Here is an 11,479-nt window from a genome sequence, read left to right as displayed (position 1 = left end):
CTGCCAAAAGCACCATTTGCATGCATATCGTGCGGTTTTGCAGAAAACTGCGTCCGCGTCTACCAAAAGATGCATGTCCATGCTTCAAACGCGTTTTGGCACAAATCCATGTGCGGGTGCTAAAAAGAGCAGCATCGGCATGCTTTTCACGTCGTTTGGTAGAAATGCACGTGCGCGTTCTGCCAAAAGCACCATTTGCATGTATATCGTGTGGTTTTGCAGAAAACTGCGTCCGCGTCTACCAAAAGATGCATGTGCATGCTTAAAACGCGTTTTGGCACAAATCCATGTGCGGGTGCTAAAAAGAGCAGCATCGGCATGCTTTTCACGTCGTTTGGTAGAAATCCACGTGCGCGTTCTGCCAAAAGCGCCATTTGCATGCATATCGTGTGGTTTTGCAGAAAACTGCGTCCGCGTCTACCAAAAGATGCATGTGAATGCTTAAAACGCGTTTTGGCACAAATGCATGTGCGGGTGCTAAAAAGAGCAGCATCGGCATGCTTTTCACGTCGTTTGGTAGAAATCCACGTGCGCGTTCTGCAAAAAGCACCATTTGCATGCATATCGTGCGGTTTTGCAGAAAACTGCGTACGCGTCTACCAAAAGATACATGTGCATGCTTAAAACGCGTTTTGGCACAAATCCATGTGAGGGTGCTAAAAAGAGCAGCATCGGCATGCTTTTAACGTCGTTTGGTAGAAATCCACGAGCGCGTTCTGCCAAAAGCACCATTTGCATGCATATCGTGTGGTTTTGCAGAAAAGTGCGTCCGCGTCTACCAAAAGATGCATGTGCATGCTTAAAACGCGTTTTGGCACAAATCCATGTGCCGGTGCTAAAAAGAGCAGCATAGGCACGCTTTTCACGTCGTTTGGTAGAAATCCACGTGAGCGGTCTGCCAAAAGCACCATTTGCATGCATATCGTGTGGTTTTGCAGAAAACTGCGTCCGCGTCTACCAAAAGATGCAAGTGCATGCTTAAAACGCGTTTTGGCATAAATCCATGTGCGGGTGCTAAAAAGAGCAGCATCGGCATGCTTTTCACGTCGTTTGGTAGAAATCCACGTGCGCGTTCTGCCAAAAGCACCATTTGCATGCATATCGTGTGGTTTTGCAGAAAACTGCGTCCGCGTCTACCAAAAGATGCATGTGCATGCTTAACACGCGTTTTGGCACAAATCCATGTGCGGGTGCTAAAAAGAGCAGCATCGGCATGCTTTTCCCGTGGTTTGGTAGAAATCCACGTGCGCGTTCTGCCAAAAGCACCATTTGCATGCATATCGTGTGGTTTTGCAGAAAACTGCGTCCGCGTCTACCAAAAGATGCATGTGCATGCTTAAAACGCGTTTTGGCACAAATCCATGTGCGGGTGCTAAAAAGAGCAGCATCGGCATGCTTTTCACGTCGTTTGGTAGAAATCCACGTGCGCGTTCTGCCAAAAGCACCATTTGCATGCATATCGTGTGGTTTTGCAGAAAACTGCGTCCGCGTCTACGAAAAGATGCATGTGCTGCTTAAAACGCGTTTTGGCACAAATCCATGTGCGGGTGCTAAAAAGAGCAGCATCGGCATGCTTTTCACGTCGTTTGGTGGAAATCCACGTGCGCGTTCTGCCAAAAGCACCATTTGCATGTATATCGTGTGGTTTTGCAGAAAACTGCGTCCGCGTCTACCAAAAGATGCATGTGCATGCTTAACACGCGTTTTGGCACAAATCCATGTGCGGGTGCTAAAAAGAGCAGCATCGGCATGCTTTTCCCGTGGTTTGGTAGAAATCCACGTGCGCGTTCTGCCAAAAGCACCATTTGCATGCATATCGTGTGGTTTTGTAGAAAACTGCGTCCGCGTCTACCAAAAGATGCATGTGCATGCTTAAAACGCGTTTTGGCACAAATCCATGTGCGGGTGCTAAAAAGAGCAGCATCGGCATGCTTTTCACGTCGTTTGGTAGAAATCCACGTGCGCGTTCTGCCAAAAGCACCATTTGCATGCATATCGTGTGGTTTTGCAGAAAACTGCGTCCGCGTCTACCAAAAGATGCATGTGCATGCTTAACACGCGTTTTGGCTCAAATCCATGTGCGGGTGCTAAAAAGAGCAGCATCGGCATGCTTTTCCCGTGGTTTGGTAGAAATCCACGTGCGCGTTCTGCCAAAAGCACCATTTGCATGCATATCGTGCGGTTTTGCAGAAAACTGCGTCCGCGTCTACCAAAAGATGGATGTTCATGCTTAAAACGCGTTTTGGCACAAATCCTTGTGCCGGTGCTAAAAAGAGCAGCATCGGCATGGTTTTCACGTCGTTTGGTAGAAATCCACGTGCGCGTTCTGCCAAAAGCACCATTTGCATGCATATCGTGTGGTTTTGCAGAAAAGTGCGTCCGCGTCTACCAAAAGATGCATGTGCATGTTTAAACGCGTTTTAGCACAAATCCATGTGCCGGTGCTAAAAAGAGCAGCATCGGCAGGCTTTTCACGTCGTTTGGTAGAAATCCACGTGCGCGTTCTGCCAAAAGCACCATTTGCATGCATATCGTGTGGTTTTGCAGAAAACTGCGTCCGCGTCTACCAAAAGATGCATGTGCATTCTTAACACGCGTTTTGGCACAAATCCATGTGCGGGTGCTAAAAAGAGCAGCATCGGCATGCTTTTCACGTCGTTTGGTAGAAATCTACGTGCGCGTTCTGCCAAAAGCACCATTTGCATGTATATCGTGTGGTTTTGCAGAAAACTGCGTCCGCGTCTACCAAAAGATGCATGTTCATGCTTTAAACGCGTTTTGGCACAAATCCATGTGCGGGTGCTAAAAAGAGCAGCATCGGCATGCTTTTCACGTCGTTTGGTAGAAATCCACGTGCGCGTTCTGCCAAAAGCGGCATTTGGATGCATATCGTGTGGTTTTGCAGAAAACTGCGTCCGCGTCTACCAAAAGATGCATGTGCATGCTTAAAACGCGTTTTGGCACAAATACATGTGCGGGTGCTAAAAAGAGCAGCATCGGCATGCTTTTCACGTCGTTTGGTAGAAATCCACGTGCGCGTTCTGCCAAAAGCACCATTTGCATGCATATCGTGTGGTTTTGCAGAAAACTGCGTCCGCGTCTACCAAAAGATGCATGTGCATGCTTAACACGCGTTTTGGCACATATCCATGTGCGGGTGCTAAAAAGAGCAGCATCGGCATGCTTTTCACGTGGTTTGGTAGAAATCCACATGCGCGTTCTGCCAAAAGCACCATTTGCATGCATATCGTGTGGTTTTGCAGAAAACTGCGTCCGCGTCTACCAAAAGATGCATGTGCATGCTTAAAACGCGTTTTGGCACAAATCCATGTGCGGGTGCTAAAAAGAGCAGCATCGGCATGCTTTTCACGTCGTTTGGTAGAAATCCACGTGCGCGTTCTGCCAAAAGCACCATTTGCATGCATATCGTGTGGTTTTGCAGAAAACTGCGTCCGCGTCTACGAAAAGATGCATGTGCTGCTTAAAACGCGTTTTGGCACAAATCCATGTGCGGGTGCTAAAAAGAGCAGCATCGGCATGCTTTTCACGTCGTTTGGTAGAAGTCCACGTGCGCGTTCTGCCAAAAGCACCATTTGCATGTATATAGTGTGGTTTTGCAGAAAACTGCGTCCGCGTCTACCAAAAGATGCATGTGCATGCTTAAAACGCGTTTTGGCACAAATCCATGTGCGGGTGCTAAAAAGAGCAGCATCGGCATGCTTTTCACGTCGTTTGGTAGAAATCCACGTGCGCGTTCTGCCAAAAGCGCCATTTGCATGCATATCGTGTGGTTTTGCAGAAAAGTGCGTCCGCGTCTACCAAAAGATGCATGCGCATGTTTAAACGCGTTTTAGCACAAATCCATGTGCCGGTGCTAAAAGGAGCAGCATCGGCAGGCTTTTCACGTCGTTTGGTAGAAATCCACGTTCGCGTTCTGCCAAAAGCACCATTTGCATGCATATCGTGTGGTTTTGCAGAAAACTGCGTCCGCGTCTACCAAAAGATGCATGTGCATGATTAAAACGCGTTTTGGCACAAATCCATGTGCGGGTGCTAAAAAGAGCAGCATCGGCATGCTTTTCACGTCCTTTGGTGGAAATCCACGTGCGCGTTCTGCTAAAAGCACCATTTGCATGCATATCGTGCGGTTTTGCAGAAAACTGCGTCCGCGTCTACCAAAAGATGGATGTGCATGCTTAAAACGCGTTTTGGCACAAATCCATGTGCCGGTGCAAAAAAGAGCAGCATCGGCATGCTTTTCACGTCGTTTGGTAGAAATCCACGTGCGCGTTCTGCCAAAAGCACCATTTGCATGCATATCGTGTGGTTTTGCAGAAAAGTGCGTCCGCGTCTACCAAAAGATGCATGCGCATGTTTAAACGCGTTTTAGCACAAATCCATGTGCCGGTGCTAAAAGGAGCAGCATCGGCAGGCTTTTCACGTCGTTTGGTAGAAATCCACGTTCGCGTTCTGCCAAAAGCACCATTTGCATGCATATCGTGTGGTTTTGCAGAAAACTGCGTCCGCGTCTACCAAAAGATGCATGTGCATACTTAACACGCGTTTTGGCACAAATCCATGTGCGGGTGCTAAAAATAGCAGCATCGGCATGCTTTTCACGTCGTTTGGTAGAAATCCACGCGCGCGTTCTGCCAAAAGCACCATTTGCATGCATATCGTGTGGTTTTGCCGAAAACTGCGTCCGCGTCTACCAAAAGATGCATGTGCATGCTTAAAACGCGTTTTGGCACAAATCCATGTGCGGGTGCTAAAAAGAGCAGCATCGGCATGCTTTTCACGTCGTTTGGTAGACATCCACGTGCGCGTTCTGCCAAAAGCACCATTTGCATGCATATCGTGCGGTTTTGCAGAAAAGTGCGTCCGCGTCTACCAAAAGATGCATGTGCATGTTTAAACGCGTTTTAGCACAAATCCATGTGCCGGTGCTAAAAAGAGCAGCATCGGCAGGCTTTTCACGTCGTTTGGTAGAAATCCACGTGCGCGTTCTGCCAAAAGCACCATTTGCATGTATATCGTGTGGTTTTGCAGAAAACTGCGTCCGCGTCTACCAAAAGATGCATGTGCATGCTTAAAACGCGTTTTGGCACAAATCCATGTGCGGGTGCTAAAAAGAGCAGCATCGGCATGCTTTTCACGTCGTTTGGTAGAAATCCACGTGCGCGTTCTGCCAAAAGCGGCATTTGCATGCATATCGTGTGGTTTTGCAGAAAACTGCGTCCGCATCTACCAAAAGATGCATGTGCATGCTTAAAACGCGTTTTGGCACAAATCCATGTGCGGGTGATAAAAAGAGCAGCATCGGCATGCTTTTCACGTCGTTTGGTAGAAATCCACGTGCGCGTTCGGCCAAAAGCACCATTTGCATGCATATCGTGCGGTTTTGCAGAAAACTGCGTCCGCGTCTACCAAAAGATACATGTGCATGCTTAAATCGCGTTTTGGCACAAATCCATGTGCGGGTGCTAAAAAGAGCAGCATCGGCATGCTTTTCACGTCGTTTGGTAGAAATCCACGTGCGCGTTCTGCCAAAGCACCATTTGCATGCATATCGTGTGGTTTTGCAGAAAAGTGCGTCCGCGTCTACCAAAAGATGCATGTGCATGCTTAAAACGCGTTTTGGCACAAATCCATGTGCCGGTGCTAAAAAGAGCAGCATCGGCACGCTTTTCACGTCGTTTGGTAGAAATCCACGTGCGCGTTCTGCCAAAAGCACCATTTGCATGCATATCGTGTGGTTTTGCAGAAAACTGCGCCCGCGTCTACCAAAAGATGCATGTGCATGATTAAAACGCGTTTTGGCACAAATCCATGTGCGGGTGCTAAAAAGAGCAGCATCGGCATGCTTCTCACGTCGTTTGGTGGAAATCCACGTGCGCGTTCTGCCAAAAGCACCATGTGCATGCATATCGTGCGGTTTTGCCGAAAACTGCGTCAGCGTCTACCAAAAGATGCATGTGCATGCTTAAAACGCGTTTTGGCACAAATCCATGTGCGGGTGCTAAAAAGAGCAGCATCGGCATGCTTTTCACGTCGTTTGGTAGAAATCCACATGCGCGTTCTGCCAAAAGCACCATTTGCATGCATATCGTGCGGTTTTGCAAAAAACTGCGTCCGCGTCTACCAAAAGATGCATGTGCATGCTTAAAACGCGTTTTGGCACAAATCCATGTGCGGGTGCTAAAAAGAGCAGCATCGGCATGCTTCTCACGTCGTTTGGTGGAAATCCACGTGCGCGTTCTGCCAAAAGCCCATTTGCATGCATATCGTGCGGTTTTGCCGAAAACTGCGTCCGCGTCTACCAAAAGATGCATGTGCATGCTTAAAACGCGTTTTGGCACAAATCCATGTGCGGGTGCTAAAAAGAGCAGCATCGGCATGCTTTTCACGTCGTTTGGTAGAAATCCACGTGCGCGTTCTGCCAAAAGCACCATTTGCATGCATATCGTGTGGTTTTGCAGAAAACTGCGTGCGCGTCTACCAAAAGATGCATGTGCATGCTTAAAACGCGTTTTCGCACAAATCCATGTGCGGGTGCTAAAAAGAGCAGCATCGGCATGCTTTTCACGTCGTTTGGTAGAAATCCACGTGCGCGTTCTGCCAAAAGCACCATTTGCATGCATATCGTGTGGTTTTGCAGAAAAGTGCCTCCGCGTCTACCAAAAGATGCATGTGCATGCTTAAAACGCGTTTTGGCACAAATCCATGTGCCGGTGCTAAAAAGAGCAGCATCGGCACGCTTTTCACGTCGTTTGGTAGAAATCCACGTGCGCGTTCTGCCAAAAGCACCATTTGCATGCATATCGTGTGGTTTTGCAGAAAACTGCGCCCGCGTCTACCAAAAGATGCATGTGCATGATTAAAACGCGTTTTGGCACAAATCCATGTGCGGGTGCTAAAAAGAGCAGCATCGGCATGCTTCTCACGTCGTTTGGTGGAAATCCACTGCGCGTTCTGCCAAAAGCACCATTTGCATGCATATCGTGCGGTTTTGCCGAAAACTGCGTCAGCGTCTACCAAAAGATACATGTGCATGCTTAAAACGCGTTTTGGCACAAATCCATGTGCGGGTGCTAAAAAGAGCAGCATCGGCATGCTTTTCACGTCGTTTGGTAGAAATCCACGTGCGCGTTCTGCCAAAAGCACCATTTGCATGCATATCGTGCGGTTTTGCAGAAAACTGCGTCCGCGTCTACCAAAAGATACATGAGCATGATTAAAACGCGTTTTGGCACAAATCCATGTGCGGGTGCTAAAAAGAGCAGCATCGGCATGCTTTTCACGTCGTTTGGTAGAAATCCACGTGCGCGTTCTGCCAAAAGCACCATTTGCATGCATATCGTGCGGTTTTGCAGAAAAGTGCGTCCGCGTCTACCAAAAGATGCATGTGCATGTTTAAACGCGTTTTAGCACAAATCCATGTGCCGGTGCTAAAAAGAGCAGCATCGGCAGGCTTTTCACGTCGTTTGGTAGAAATCCACGTGCGCGTTCTGCCAAAAGCACCATTTGCATGTATATCGTGTGGTTTTGCAGAAAACTGCGTCCGCGTCTACCAAAAGATGCATGTGCATGCTTAAAACGCGTTTTGGCACAAATCCATGTGCGGGTGCTAAAAAGAGCAGCATCGGCATGCTTTTCACGTCGTTTGGTAGAAATCCACGTGCGCGTTCTGCCAAAAGCGGCATTTGCATGCATATCGTGTGGTTTTGCAGAAAACTGCGTCCGCATCTACCAAAAGATGCATGTGCATGCTTAAAACGCGTTTTGGCACAAATCCATGTGCGGGTGCTAAAAAGAGCAGCATCGGCATGCTTTTCACGTCGTTTGGTAGAAATCCACGTGCGCGTTCGGCCAAAAGCACCATTTGCATGCATATCGTGCGGTTTTGCAGAAAACTGCGTCCGCGTCTACCAAAAGATACATGTGCATGCTTAAATCGCGTTTTGGCACAAATCCATGTGCGGGTGCTAAAAAGAGCAGCATCGGCATGCTTTTCACGTCGTTTGGTAGAAATCCACGTGCGCGTTCTGCCAAAAGCACCATTTGCATGCATATCGTGTGGTTTTGCAGAAAAGTGCGTCCGCGTCTACCAAAAGATGCATATGCATGCTTAAAACGCGTTTTGGCACAAATCCATGTGCCGGTGCTGAAAAGAGCAGCATCGGCACGCTTTTCACGTCGTTTGGTAGAAATCCACGTGCGCGTTCTGCCAAAAGCACCATTTGCATGCATATCGTGTGGTTTTGCAGAAAACTGCGCCCGCGTCTACCAAAAGATGCATGTGCATGATTAAAACGCGTTTTGGCACAAATCCATGTGCGGGTGCTAAAAAGAGCAGCATCGGCATGCTTCTCACGTCGTTTGGTGGAAATCCACGTGCGCGTTCTGCCAAAAGCACCATTTGCATGCATATCGTGCGGTTTTGCCGAAAACTGCGTCAGAGTCTACCAAAAGATGCATGTGCATGCTTAAAACGCGTTTTGGCACAAATCCATGTGCGGGTGCTAAAAAGAGCAGCATCGGCATGCTTTTCACGTCGTTTGGTAGAAATCCACGTGCGCGTTCTGCCAAAAGCACCATTTGCATGCATATCGTGCGGTTTTGCAAAAAACTGCGTCCGCGTCTACCAAAAGATGCATGTGCATGCTTAAAACGCGTTTTGGCACAAATCCATGTGCGGGTGCTAAAAAGAGCAGCATCGGCATGCTTCTCACGTCGTTTGGTGGAAATCCACGTGCGCGTTCTGCCAAAAGCACCATTTGCATGCATATCGTGCGGTTTTGCCGAAAACTGCGTCCGCGTCTACCAAAAGATGCATGTGCATGCTTAAAACGCGTTTTGGCACAAATCCATGTGCGGGTGCTAAAAAGAGCAGCATCGGCATGCTTTTCACGTCGTTTGGTAGAAATCCACGTGCGCGTTCTGCCAAAAGCACCATTTGCATGCATATCGTGTGGTTTTGCAGAAAACTGCGCCCGCGTCTACCAAAAGATGCATGTGCATGATTAAAACGCGTTTTGGCACAAATCCATGTGCGGGTGCTAAAAAGAGCAGCATCGGCATGCTTTTCACGTCGTTTGGTAGAAATGCACGTGCGCGTTCTGCCAAAAGCACCATTTGCATGTATATCGTGTGGTTTTGCAGAAAACTGCGTCCGCGTCTACCAAAAGATGCAAGTGCATGCTTAAAACGCGTTTTGGCACAAATCCATGTGCGGGTGCTAAAAAGAGCAGCATCGGCATGCTTTTCACGTCGTTTGGTAGAAATCCACGTGCGCGTTCTGCCAAAAGCACCATTTGCATGTATATCGTGTGGTTTTGCAGAAAACTGCGTCCGCGTCTACCAAAAGATGCATGTGCATGCTTAAAACGCGTTTTGGCACAAATCCATGTGCGGGTGCTAAAAAGAGCAGCATCGGCATGCTTTTCACGTCGTTTGGTAGAAATCCACGTGCGCGTTCTGCCAAAAGCGCCATTTGCATGCATATCGTGTGGTTTTGCAGAAAACTGCGTCCGCGTCTACCAAAAGATGCATGTGCATGCTTAAAACGCGTTTTGGCACAAATCCATGTGCGGGTGCTAAAAAGAGCAGCATCGGCATGCTTTTAACGTCGTTTGGTAGAAATCCACGTGCGCGTTCTGCCAAAAGCACCATTTGCATGCATATCGTGCGGTTTTGCAGAAAACTGCGTCCGCGTCTACCAAAAGATACATGTGCATGCTTAAAACGCGTTTTGGCACAAATCCATGTGAGGGTGCTAAAAAGAGCAGCATCGGCATGCTTTTCACGTCGCTTGGTAGAAATCCACGTGCGCGTTCTGCCAAAAGCACCATTTGCATGCATATCGTGTGGTTTTGCAGAAAAGTGCGTCCGCGTCTACCAAAAGTTGCATGTGCATGCTTAAAACGCGTTTTGGCACAAATCCATGTGCCGTTGCTAAAAAGAGCAGCATCGGCACGCTTTTCACGTCGTTTGGTAGAAATCCACGTGCGCGTTCTGCCAAAAGCACCATTTGCATGCATATCGTGTGGTTTTGCAGAAAACTGCGTCCGCGTCTACCAAAAGATGCATGTGCATACTTAACACGCGTTTTGGCACAAATCCACGTGCGGGTGCTAAAAATAGCAGCATCGGCATGCTTTTCACGTCGTTTGGTAGAAATCCACGCGCGCGTTCTGCCAAAAGCACCATTTGCATGCATATCGTGTGGTTTTGCCGAAAACTGCGTCCGCGTCTACCAAAAGATGCATGTGCATGCTTAAAACGCATTTTGGCACAAATCCATGTGCGGGTGCTAAAAAGAGCAGCATCGGCATGCTTTTCACGTCGTTTGGTAGAAATCCACGTGCGCGTTCTGCCAAAAGCACCATTTGCATGCATATCGTGCGGTTTTGCAGAAAACTGCGTCCGCGTCTACCAAAAGATGCATGTTCATGCTTGAAACGCGTTTTGGCACAAATCCACGTGCGGGTGCTAAAAATAGCAGCATCGGCATGCTTTTCACGTCGTTTGGTAGAAATCCACGCGCGCGTTCTGCCAAAAGCACCATTTGCATGCATATCGTGTGGTTTTGCAGAAAACTGCGTCCGCGTCTACCAAAAGATGCATGTGCATGCTTAAAACGCGTTTTGGCACAAATCCATGTGCGGGTGCTAAAAAGAGCAGCATCGGCATGCTTTTCACGTCGTTTGGTAGAAATCCACGTGCGCGTTCTGCCAAAAGCGCCATTTGCATGCATATCGTGAGGTTTTGCAGAAAACTGCGTCCGCGTCTACCAAAAGATGCATGTGCATGCTTAAAACGCGTTTTGGCACAAATCCATGTGCGGGTGCTAAAAAGAGCAGCATCGGCATGCTTTTCACGTCGTTTGGTAGAAATCCACGTGCGCGTTCTGCCAAAAGCACCATTTGCATGCATATCGTGCGGTTTTGCAGAAAACTGCGTCCGCGTCTACCAAAAGATACATGTGCATGCTTAAAACGCGTTTTGGCACAAATCCATGTGAGGGTGCTAAAAAGAGCAGCATCGGCATGCTTTTCACGTCGTTTGGTAGAAATCCACGTGCGCGTTCTGCCAAAAGCACCATTTGCATGCATATCGTGTGGTTTTGCAGAAAAGTGCGTCCCGCGTCTACCAAAAGATGCATGTGCATGCTTAAAACGCGTTTTGGCACAAATCCATGTGCCGGTGCTAAAAAGAGCAGCATAGGCACGCTTTTCACGTCGTTTGGTAGAAATCCACGTGCGCGGTCTGCCAAAAGCACCATTTGCATGCATATCGTGTGGTTTTGCAGAAAACTGCGTCCGCGTCTACCAAAAGATGCAAGTGCATGCTTAAAACGCGTTTTGGCACAAATCCATGTGCGGGTGCTAAAAAGAGCAGCATCGGCATGCTTTTCACGTCGTTTGGTGGAAATCCACGTGCGCGTTCTGCCAAAAGCACCATTTGCATGTATATCGTG

Source organism: Dermacentor variabilis, unplaced genomic scaffold, assembly GCF_050947875.1.
Source record: "Dermacentor variabilis isolate Ectoservices unplaced genomic scaffold, ASM5094787v1 scaffold_107, whole genome shotgun sequence".
Taxonomy (NCBI): domain Eukaryota; kingdom Metazoa; phylum Arthropoda; class Arachnida; order Ixodida; family Ixodidae; genus Dermacentor; species Dermacentor variabilis.
This window is presented reverse-complemented; position numbering follows the sequence as displayed.